We start from the raw sequence: 10,044 nt of genomic DNA on the forward strand, positions 1-10,044 counted from the left end.
GCGGCCACTGCACTCCAGTCTGGGTGACAGAGTGAAACTCCAACTCAAAAAAAAAAAGGAAAGAAAACACCCCACCACCACCCATCAGAATCTGGAGGGCAGGCGCTTCATAGGCATAGCTCCAAAGTCACCAGTTAATCCCGTCATAACCCCCAACTTCCGTATTTCAAAGCAGCAGCCTCCAAGATGCGTCTCTGGCTTTGAATCTCTGGAGCCTGCTGACCCGCAGGGGACCCGATAAATTTGGTTTTATCCTTTGACACTTCATCTCATGTCAACTTTTTTCTAAGAAAAACGTCCATATTGTGAAATGAGCATTCAGCCATAGGATATTGCCTGAATTAGACACGCAACTGTCCTGGCCTCTGTTTTTTTTTTCCTGGAGCCTGGCCGGGACAAGGTCTTCGGCCCAGGAAGGTTATATGGGGAAGAGATTCCAAGAAACCCCAGTGAGATCCAGGCAGACCCAGTGCGACCAGGAGGGGGCCACACCAGCTCTCAGGTGCATTGCTAAGGGGTTACCCCTGCAAGACATTTAGGGCTCAGGCATCTGAGGACTTACTGGGAAAGGCCACAGAAGGAGCCCTGATGGTCTAACCACAGCCTAGGAAAGGGAAGCTCTGATCCACCAGCCCCTGCCCTGACCAGTCAGGAGTTGCCCAAGGGCGTGAGTTCCCTCGAGCTCAGGCGTGTTACCCCCAGGATGACCACTCAGACCCCTGCTTGCCTCCTAGAGAACCAGGTGGGCTGATGACACCTGTACACAGCCGGCGCCTCAGCAATGACTGTTGCAGAAAGGTGGGACAAAGGGGTGTGATAGGGCTCGGCAGGTGTCCAGGCAGACAGTTTCCAAGAAGGCTCATTGCAGAGGACAAAGCAGCCCCGTGTTGGATCTAATCCGCCATGTTGCCTTCTGGTGAGCCCCAGGAAGGCCTCCGAGATTTCTACATTCTGGTACTCAGCGTAAATCCTGCCCTTGGGTCAAAGCAGCCCGATGATACGTCCTTCCTAAAGCCTGCGTGTCCTTTCCCTACGGTAGACAAACCCTGGTCTTGGGGGTCACGACCTAAGAACCCACCACCACCTCTCCAAGCCTTCCAAGAGGCAGCTGCTGTCCGGAAGTCCCCGCTGAACGTTTCTTTCTGAGAACATAGATGCGTCAGTCTCTTCGTTCAGCCCCATGCTCCCGGGCTGTGGGGGGAGGTCTGTACAGGGCCCACCGCGGAATAATCGTGGAAGCAGCTCTTCATTCCGTACCCCAGCCCCCACTGTCAAGGCGGTGGCCACGGAGGAATCCTTCATCCGTGCAGGTTTGACGCCTGCATGTGGGTCATGCTTCAGAGTCAGGGGCCTCATGTTCAACATAGGAAGGATGCCTGACCCTAGACCCAAAATAAATAAGAAGACTGGCCAGGCGCGGTGGCCCAAGCCTGTAATCCCAGCACTTTAGGAGGCTGGAGAGGGAGGATTGCTTGAGTCCAGGAGTTTGAGATTAGTCTGGCAACATAGCGAGACCCTGTTTCTACAAAAAAATTAAAAAATTAGCTGGGCATGGTGGCGCATCCCTGTAGCCCCAGCAACCTGGGAGGCTGAGGTGGAAGGATTGCCTGAGCACAGGAGGTGGAGGCTGCAGTGAGCCATAATCATGCCACTGTCTTTCAGCCTGGGCGACAGAATGAGACCCCAACTTGGAAAAAAGAGAGAGAGAGAGAGAAGGCTAAGATCACGCCCTCAACATATAATTGGATTCAAAAATGTAGATCATAAAATATAAACCAAATACGCACCAGCCAGTCACAGTCCCAGCATCAGCAAGGGAGCATCCACGTAAGGACGAGGTGAAGATGTCCCCATCTGGAGTCAGATCATTCGGCTTTCTAGACCTTGGCAACTAAAACTCTGTCTTTCAAGGACCCTGCATGTGGCATAAGAGAGATTTTTCTAGTCCAATCTCTCAGTGCTACCCCGAAGGCTACGTGGACTCCAACGACCCACAAATGATAAGGCTGGTGCCCCAAGTTGGAATCTCTTCTGCCTCTCGGCTGGTTCACAAGGTGACTTTTAACCACCCCCCCCCCCGGCAGAGACGCTGCTGGGACACACGTGACGCCAGAGGAGAGGTGTCCACAGCCATCCCGGCTGGTGAGGAGCCCCCGGAAGAGATAGGACAACCCTGGAGAGGGCATCCTACCTCTAAACCACCAAGCAGAGCAAGTCCAGGAGAAAGGCATGAGCAGGTTCTTCAGTGGGCTGGGCCTCGGGAAAAATGAGTCAAAGAACCTGCATGTCACAGTGACATTTGGGGACCCAAATTAAGGCCAGCGCGGTGGCTCACATTGTAATCCCAGCGCTTTGGGAGACTGAGGCAGGAGGATCACTTGAGCACAGGGGCTCGAGACCAGCCTGGATAACATAGCAAGAACTCATTTCTACAACAACAAAAAAATTTTAATAAAAAAATTAGGCAGGCATGGTGGCACATGCCTGTCATCCCAGCTACTCGGGAGGCTGAGGCAAAAGGATCACCTGAGCCCAGGAGGTCGAGGCTGCAGTGAGCCATGATTGTGCCACTGCACTCCTACTTGGGAGGACAGAGTGAGACCCTGACTCAAAACAAACCAACAAAACCCAGTGACATTAGGACACTCAAATTAGCCACTACCACATGCAAGTCCCTGAAGCGGCAGGCACGCATGCACTTGTTCCCGCTGTGCTCAGGAACCTCGAGAGAACAGAGTTAGAGAACCCTGGGAACCTTCCACGTGTCCAGTGGAGAACCTCACCCTGATGACACTGCCGGTGAGGAGGGAGCCACTTTGAGATAAGTTTCGTGGCTCGCGAGACGTGGGAAGAAAGGCTGACCCTGAGATACGAGGCTTTAAGGCCTCGGGCCAAACCCAGGCGGGGATCGTGAAGGCAGCAGTGGGGACAGGCGACAGGCTCACCCTGCAGACTTGGGGTGGCCCACAGGACTCTCTGTGCACCGTGTGTATGTGTAGAAAGCACAGAGGCTGAAACGGTGGTTTTCCCTTCAGCCACTTTCCCGGGAAGAGGCCGTCCACTTATTAACCAAGAAAACAGCTGACATTGTAAGGCCCGGGCCAAGGTGACTTGGGAAATGAGTGAGCCCTAAGGTCACAGGCAGAGAGCTCGGTGCAGGAGTCCTGTGCTCTGGGCGATAATGTTGTTTGTTGTAGGTAGGCAGGTGAACAGTTTCTTTTTTCTTGTTTGTTTGGTTTTGAGTAGGAATCCGGCCCTGTCACCCAGGTGGGAGTACAGTGGCACGATCACGGCTCACTGCAGCCTCGACCTCTTGGGCTCAGGCGACCCTTCCGCCTCAGCCTTCCCAGTAGCTGGGACGACAGGTGCACACCATGACGCCCAACCAATATTTTTATTTTTATTTTTTTGTAGAGATGAGGTCTCACTATGTTGCCCGGAGCTGGTCTCAAACTCCTGGGCTCAAGCAGTCCTCCCTCCTCAGCCTCCTAAAGTGCTGGGATTACAGGTGTGAGTCCCTGCGGCCAGCCAGTGAACAGTTCTGACATCACTAAACGTAGCTACAGCAGAATCGTTAATAAGATGGGTGGTGGGGTCAGGTTTCTTGTTTCTTTTATTTATTTATTTTTAAATTTTATTTATCTTTTTGGAGTGTTGGAGTCTCACTCCGTCACCCAGGCTGGAGTGCAGTGGCACACTCATGGCGACCACAGCCTCAACCTGCTGGGCTCCAGCAAACCTTCCACCTCAGCCTTCCAAGTAGCTGGAACTACAGGTGCATGCTACCACACCGGCTAATTTTTTATTTTTATTTGTTGTAGAGACAATGCCTCGCCAAATTGCCCAGGCTGGTCTCAAACCCCTGGATTCAGGCAGTCCTCTTATCACTGCCTCCCAAAGTGCTGGGATGATAAGCTTGAGGCTCCACACCCGGTCATGAAGCTGACTTTTCTTCGACGTTCCTGAGAAGGGGGAAGATTTGCTTTCCGCTCTTCTCCCATTCAGCTACCTCACAGGGACGTCTCAACTGGGGGCTGCCGGTGGAAGAAGTCGGCTATCTATCTGATTCTTTGCAAAGTGTTCTCCCAGGCCCTTGGCCTGCCGCCTGCCACTCTGAGAGGAAGGCACAGTTTTCCCCTGAGATGGCAAATCCTCTTGGAAGATGACATAACTGGTTCCACCAGCAAACATTTGAGCCCAGCCTCGACGTGCTTGCATGAACTGCTCTGGCAGCCTGAGAACAGCTACCAGGCACTGAGCGCCAACTGCGTGCCAGGCACCCCGAGGTCCTGCACTGCACGTCAGCTCTGAGGTCTATAAACCTGAGGTCTGGAGTCACGTTCACACAAGCAGGAGTCCTGACCCAGGGAGGGAGGAGGACACTTTATTTTGCACAAGCTGCTTTAATGAACTAGGTCTTCTTCAGAGGCTGCTGGAACACACATGGTTAGAGAGGAGAGGCTGCAAAGCCACAGAGTGGGGCAGGAGGGGACCCGCATCCTCCCTAGCTTGAAATGCACCCCAGGAGCCTCCCGGTCCCCTGCAGACCGACGCTTGGGAGGGCCTTGACACAGGCAGGGGGGCTGCTCTCAGACCTTCCGCTCCTGTGTGTGGCCAACATTCATGAACAAAGGGCAGGAGGGGTAGAGGCAGCTTGGAAGATGTGGGTCCCAGGACTGATTCCCCAAGCTGCAGCTGTTCCTGCAGCGGTGATCTGATCCTACATGGGACGGGACTTTGTCTCCACCAAGAGGGGCCCACTCTTTTGTTTTGAGTTGGAGTCTCACTCTGTCGCCCAGGCTGGAGTGCAGTGGCATGCACTCTCACAGCCACCCCAGTATTGACCTGCTGGGTTCAGGGGATCCTTCCGCTTCAGCCTTCCAAGGAGCGAGAACTACAGGAGCGCACGACCACGTCCAGCTAATTTTTTTGATTTATTGTAGTGACATAGTCTCGCCAAGTTGGCCACGCTGGTCTTGAACCCATGGGCTCAGGCAATTCTCTCACCTCAGCCTCCCAAAGTGCTGGAATTACAGGCTGAGCCACCAAGCCCGGTCGGGGTCCACTCTTGTCTTGAATGAACTCACACCTCACTCTACACTTCGAACAAATCAGTTTCATCCATGGGGCTTCTGGGACAGGAATTCCTACATTCAGGCTAGAGGGTCCTGTCTGGGAGACTCCCACACCCCCTTATACCAGGAGAAGCTGCTGCTGGCTGTGAGAGCCATGCAACAAGTATGGCTCATGAACTACACCGCTACAGGGTAAGGCCGAGAGAGGAGGCTTGAAAGTGCCCCTATTGGCCAGGCGCAATGGCTCACACCTGTCATCCCAGCATTTTGGGAAGCAGAGGCGAGAGGATTGCCTGAGTCCAGAGGTTCAAGACCAGCCTGGGCAACTTGGTGAAACCTCGTCTCTACAATCAATTAAAAAAATGAGTCGGGCGTGGTGGCACACACCTGTGGTTCCAGCTGCTTGGAAGGTTGAGGTGGAAGGATCGCCTGAGCCCAGCAAGTTGAGGCTGCGGTGGCCGTGAGCGTGCCACTGCACTCCAGCCTAGACGACAGAGTGAGACTCTGACTTTTGAAAAAGAAAGAAAGTGCCCCCGGGGAGGCAGGTACACACCAGTCCTGCTTGTGTCACTGAGATGCCCGCAGCCCTGGGTCTAGGATTCAGCTCCCACGAGATGGCTTCCCAGGCCTCTGTGACATTTCCCAGCAGGAAAAGCTAGATAAAATGAGGGGCTGTTCAGCTGGTCTCGGGTCCATGGTGTCCTCCTCTTAGAAGCCTGAACAACCAAACCCACCTGGACACAAGGGAAAACATGACAGCAACAGGAAGGTGGCAGTTGAAGTCCAAGGGTCAGATTCCTGAGCTGCCCTGCCACGGGCAGCCCATGGGAGAGGCAGGGCGTGGGAGGGGCTGGCCTGGGATCCCACCCCTGGGCGTGGCTCACTGCAGCCCCTGACACGCTGGTCCCCGCCCGACACACTCACGTCCTCAAACAAGGAGCTGGCCACAGCCTCCCCTGACGGATGACCAGCGTGTTCAGGAAAACACAAAGGGATAGGGAAGGAGCTTCATGACCAACATAAACAGGCTGCAAAGGCACGTCTCAGCCCTCCTTGAAGGTGGCCTGGGCCACGAGGCTGGACGGGGTACAGGCGGCCCCTGCTTGTGCAGGGTGCTAACCGGCGGTCCCCTTTGACGGGCTTCCAAACGAGCCCTCAGCCGTCCTGATTCCCTGAGTGAAGAATCATCTAGGAGTCCCTCAACTCTCACCGACGGTCCTCAGACCGTGGACGCCCATCCTGATGATGTCACCTGCCGACCCTGAAAGGGACGCTGATTTGTCTCTGGGTCGTGAAGTTTCATTATCTTGTGCCTAAAACGTTTCAGCCTGTATGTTGTGATCTGTAGCCAATGTCTGCCACCTCTCCGATGAAAAGGCAACTCAGGCCGGGCGCGGCGGCTCAAACCTGTCATCCCAGCACTTAGGGAGGCCGAGGTGAGAGGACTGCCGGAGCCCGCGGGTTCGAGACCAGCCCGGGCAACATGGTGAGACCTCATCTCTACGATAAAATAAAAAAATTAGCCAGGTGAGGTAGCACGCGCCAGTAGTTCCGGCTGCTTGGAAGGCTGGAAGGATCGCTGGAGTCCAGCAGGTCGAGGCTGGAGTGGCCGTGAGCATGTCACTGCACTCCAGTCTGGGCGACAGAGTGAGACTCCGACTCAAAAAAAAAAAAACAGGCAACTCAGATATGAGGCACCCCCTCCCTCCTCCTAAACTTTCTTCTGAAAGTCTTCCGACTTGGGACAGACTTTGGGACATGCTCAACTCTGTCAATGTGTCTTCCCAGGTCAGTCCTCACTTCTGGCCTCCAATAAACCTGTATCCAATCATTTCTGCCTCCGCAGCCTTAGTTTCAGTCGACAGGGGCTACAGAGTCGGCCCCTCCACCCCCAGCACCTCTGCCCACTTCTGACAGGCCCCGAGGACCCAGATCTCAGAAGACAGGCTGTATGGCCCAAGAAGGGCGGAGAGGGACACGGAGACACAGGACAGTCCTGCCTGACCCCAAAGGAAGGTACGGCCACCAGCCACACCTGAGGGGACCCTGTGCCTTGATGGTACTCAAACACCTCGAGCAGCGCACAGCTGCACTCCCGCCGGAGCCACTGGGTTCCGCATTCCACTCTGCCACCTTCAGAGAGATTCGGTGTCGCCACTTGGGAGGAACTCTGCCTCCTTAGGGTCTCCCAGGAGCATGGAAGTGAGGCCTGTGCTCAGAGCCACTGTCCCTTCTCTCTGGAAGGCAAGCGCCACCTCCAATGAGGTCTCTGCCTCACAGTTCTGAGCGGCAGGTCGCCTCTGCTGTGTGCTAGAGGTGATGATATGGTCGCCGGGGTCACTCATGTGAGACTTCTCCTGGCCAGGCAGGCAACTGTGTTTAGACCAGGAAGTCAGGCCCAGAAAGGACAGACTGTACTTTTTAAGAAATCAGGGCCAGGCGTGATGGTTCAAGCCTGTCATTCCAGGACTTTGGGAGGCCGAGGTGAGAGGATTGCCTGAGCCCAGGGGTTCGAGACCAGCCTGGGCAACTTGGTGAGAACTTGTCTCCATAATACATCAAAATTAGCCAGGTGTGGTAGCATGTGCCTGTGGTTTCAGCTACTTGGAAGGCTGTGGCGGAAGGATCACTGGAGCCCAGCAGGTCAATGCTGGGGTGACCATGAGCGTGCCACCGCACTCCAGCCTGGGCGACAGAATGAAACTCCAACGCAAAAAAAAAAAAGAAGAAAGAAATCAGACCCAGGAGCCATGGAAAGGGGAAATTAAGACCAAAGCCAGATTACAACACACCCACCCCCGGCTTCCCTGACACCACACTGAGCCCAATTCCAGTGCACCAGGAAACACCCACAACTATGAGGTGTCGTTGAGAAATAAGGCTTTTGCTTTTTTTTTAAGTCGGAGTCTTACTCTGTTGCCCAGGTTGGAATGCGGTGGCACAATCATGGCTCACCACAGGCTCCATCGCTCAGGTGATCCTCCTGCCTCGGCCTCCCAAGTCGCTGGGAGTAGAGGTGCACGCCACACCCGAGCTAGCTTTTCGACTTTTTAGTAGAGACCAGGTCCTGCTATGTGGCCCAGGCTAGAAAACTCCTGCCCTCAAGTGGTCCTCTCGCCTCGGTCTCCCAAAGTGCTGGGATTGCAAGCATGAGACACCACACCCAGTCAGGTCTTTCATCTGTGTGGGAACATCGTGGAGCCCCCGACTGGAGTCCAGTTGAAAATCGGCAGCAACGGGCCCCAAGACCACGGAGGGCCTTTGAACCCAGGACCGTGACCTTCCCTCCCTGCATGGCTGCATGTGCCTGGCTGAGGTCCCTGGCTCCAACCCACACCCCGCAGGGGAAGCTGCGGCATCTCTGACGGCTGAGCCGCCCGGCGGAGAGCTCTCAGGTTTCCCGGGAATGACCCTAGTTCAATGCCTAGTTGCTGGGAAATCACCGGCGAGGAGTCAGGCTGGCACCCACAGTCCCCGTGGGACGCAGCCCGCCCAGGACACGGAGGGCCAGGAGGCCTGTGGGCCCCCCATCGCTTGAAACTTCCTGACAATTCAGCTCCGGGCAGGGCTGGGGACGGAGTCGCTGCTCAGTGAGATCTGCTGAATGACTCAGCCCCTCGCGCCAGCATGCTAAGAGCAGCCAGGCTGCTCTTCCTGGCAGAGAAGAGACGGCAGTGCTGACTCCCTGGAGGAATCAGGTTAAAGGAGCCCCCGATGACATTGACTTTTAGGGCAAAAGAATACAGGATGAACTGCTTGTGGAAGGTTGATGGGGAATGGGCCACCATGGGCAACGAGCTGCAGGGTGCCCAGAGAAGACGGTCAAGTGAATCCAAGAAGATTCAGAAAGATGGGCAACCGCACGGGTTCCATGTTTTTGCTCTTGTGAACAGTACAATAAACATGCATGGGCAAGTATCTCTCTGGATAAAGAAAATGTGGTGGCTGGGCACGGTGGCTCAAGCCTGTAATCCCAGCACTTTGGGAGGTCGAGGTGAGGGGATAGCCTGAGCCCAGGGGTTCAAGACCAGCCTGTGCAACTTGGCGAGGCTTCATCTCTATGATAAAAAATCAAACAATCAGCCAGGCGTGGTAACACACGCTCATAGTCCGGCTACTTGGAAGGCTGAGACGGAAGGATCGCCAGAGCCCGGGGGGGACAACGCGGGAGTGGCCTTGAGCGTGCCACTGCACTCCAGCCTGGGTGACGGAGACCAAAAAAAGAGAAAATACGGTACATATGCACGACGGAGTATTACACAGCCCTAAAGAACAACAAAATCATGGCCTTTGCAGCAACGTGGCTGCAGCTAGAGACCACTGTACTAAGTGAATTTTCACAGAAACAAAGAATCGAATACCGCATGTTCTCACTCATAAGCGGGCCCGAACACCAGTCACATGAGCACAAGGGTGGGGTCGGCAGACACTAGGCACTGCTGGGTGGAGGGAGGGACGGAGGGTGGAGGGAATGTGATAACACAAAGGGAAGCTGGTCCACTACTGGGGGGACAGGGGCACCTGCATGCAGCCCACTTATGTAGCAAATCCTCGCCTGCACCCCTCAACGCTGTAATAAATACACAGCCAGGCACAATGGCTCAAGCCTGTAATCCCAGCACTTTGGAAGGTCGAGGGGAGAGGATTGCCTGAGCCCACGGGTTCGAGAACAGCCTGGGCAACTTGGCAAGACCTCGTATCTACAACAAATGAAAAAATTAGCCGGGCATGGTAGTGCGCGCCTGTAGTTCTGGCTACTTGGAAGGCTGAGGCAGAAGGATCGCTGGGGTGGCCGTGAGTGTGCCACTGTACCCCAGCCTGAGTGACGAAGTGAGACTCCAGCTCAAAAAAATATAAATAAATATATATATATACCTACATATATAAAAGATTCAGGAAGAAAGGGTCTCGGAGCCGGGCTCGGTGGCTCAGCCTGTAATCCCAGCACTTTGGGAGGCTGAGGTGAGTG

This window comes from Carlito syrichta, unplaced genomic scaffold, assembly GCF_000164805.1.
Source record: "Carlito syrichta isolate Samal-C Ts95f unplaced genomic scaffold, Tarsius_syrichta-2.0.1 Scaffold316219, whole genome shotgun sequence".
Taxonomy (NCBI): domain Eukaryota; kingdom Metazoa; phylum Chordata; class Mammalia; order Primates; family Tarsiidae; genus Carlito; species Carlito syrichta.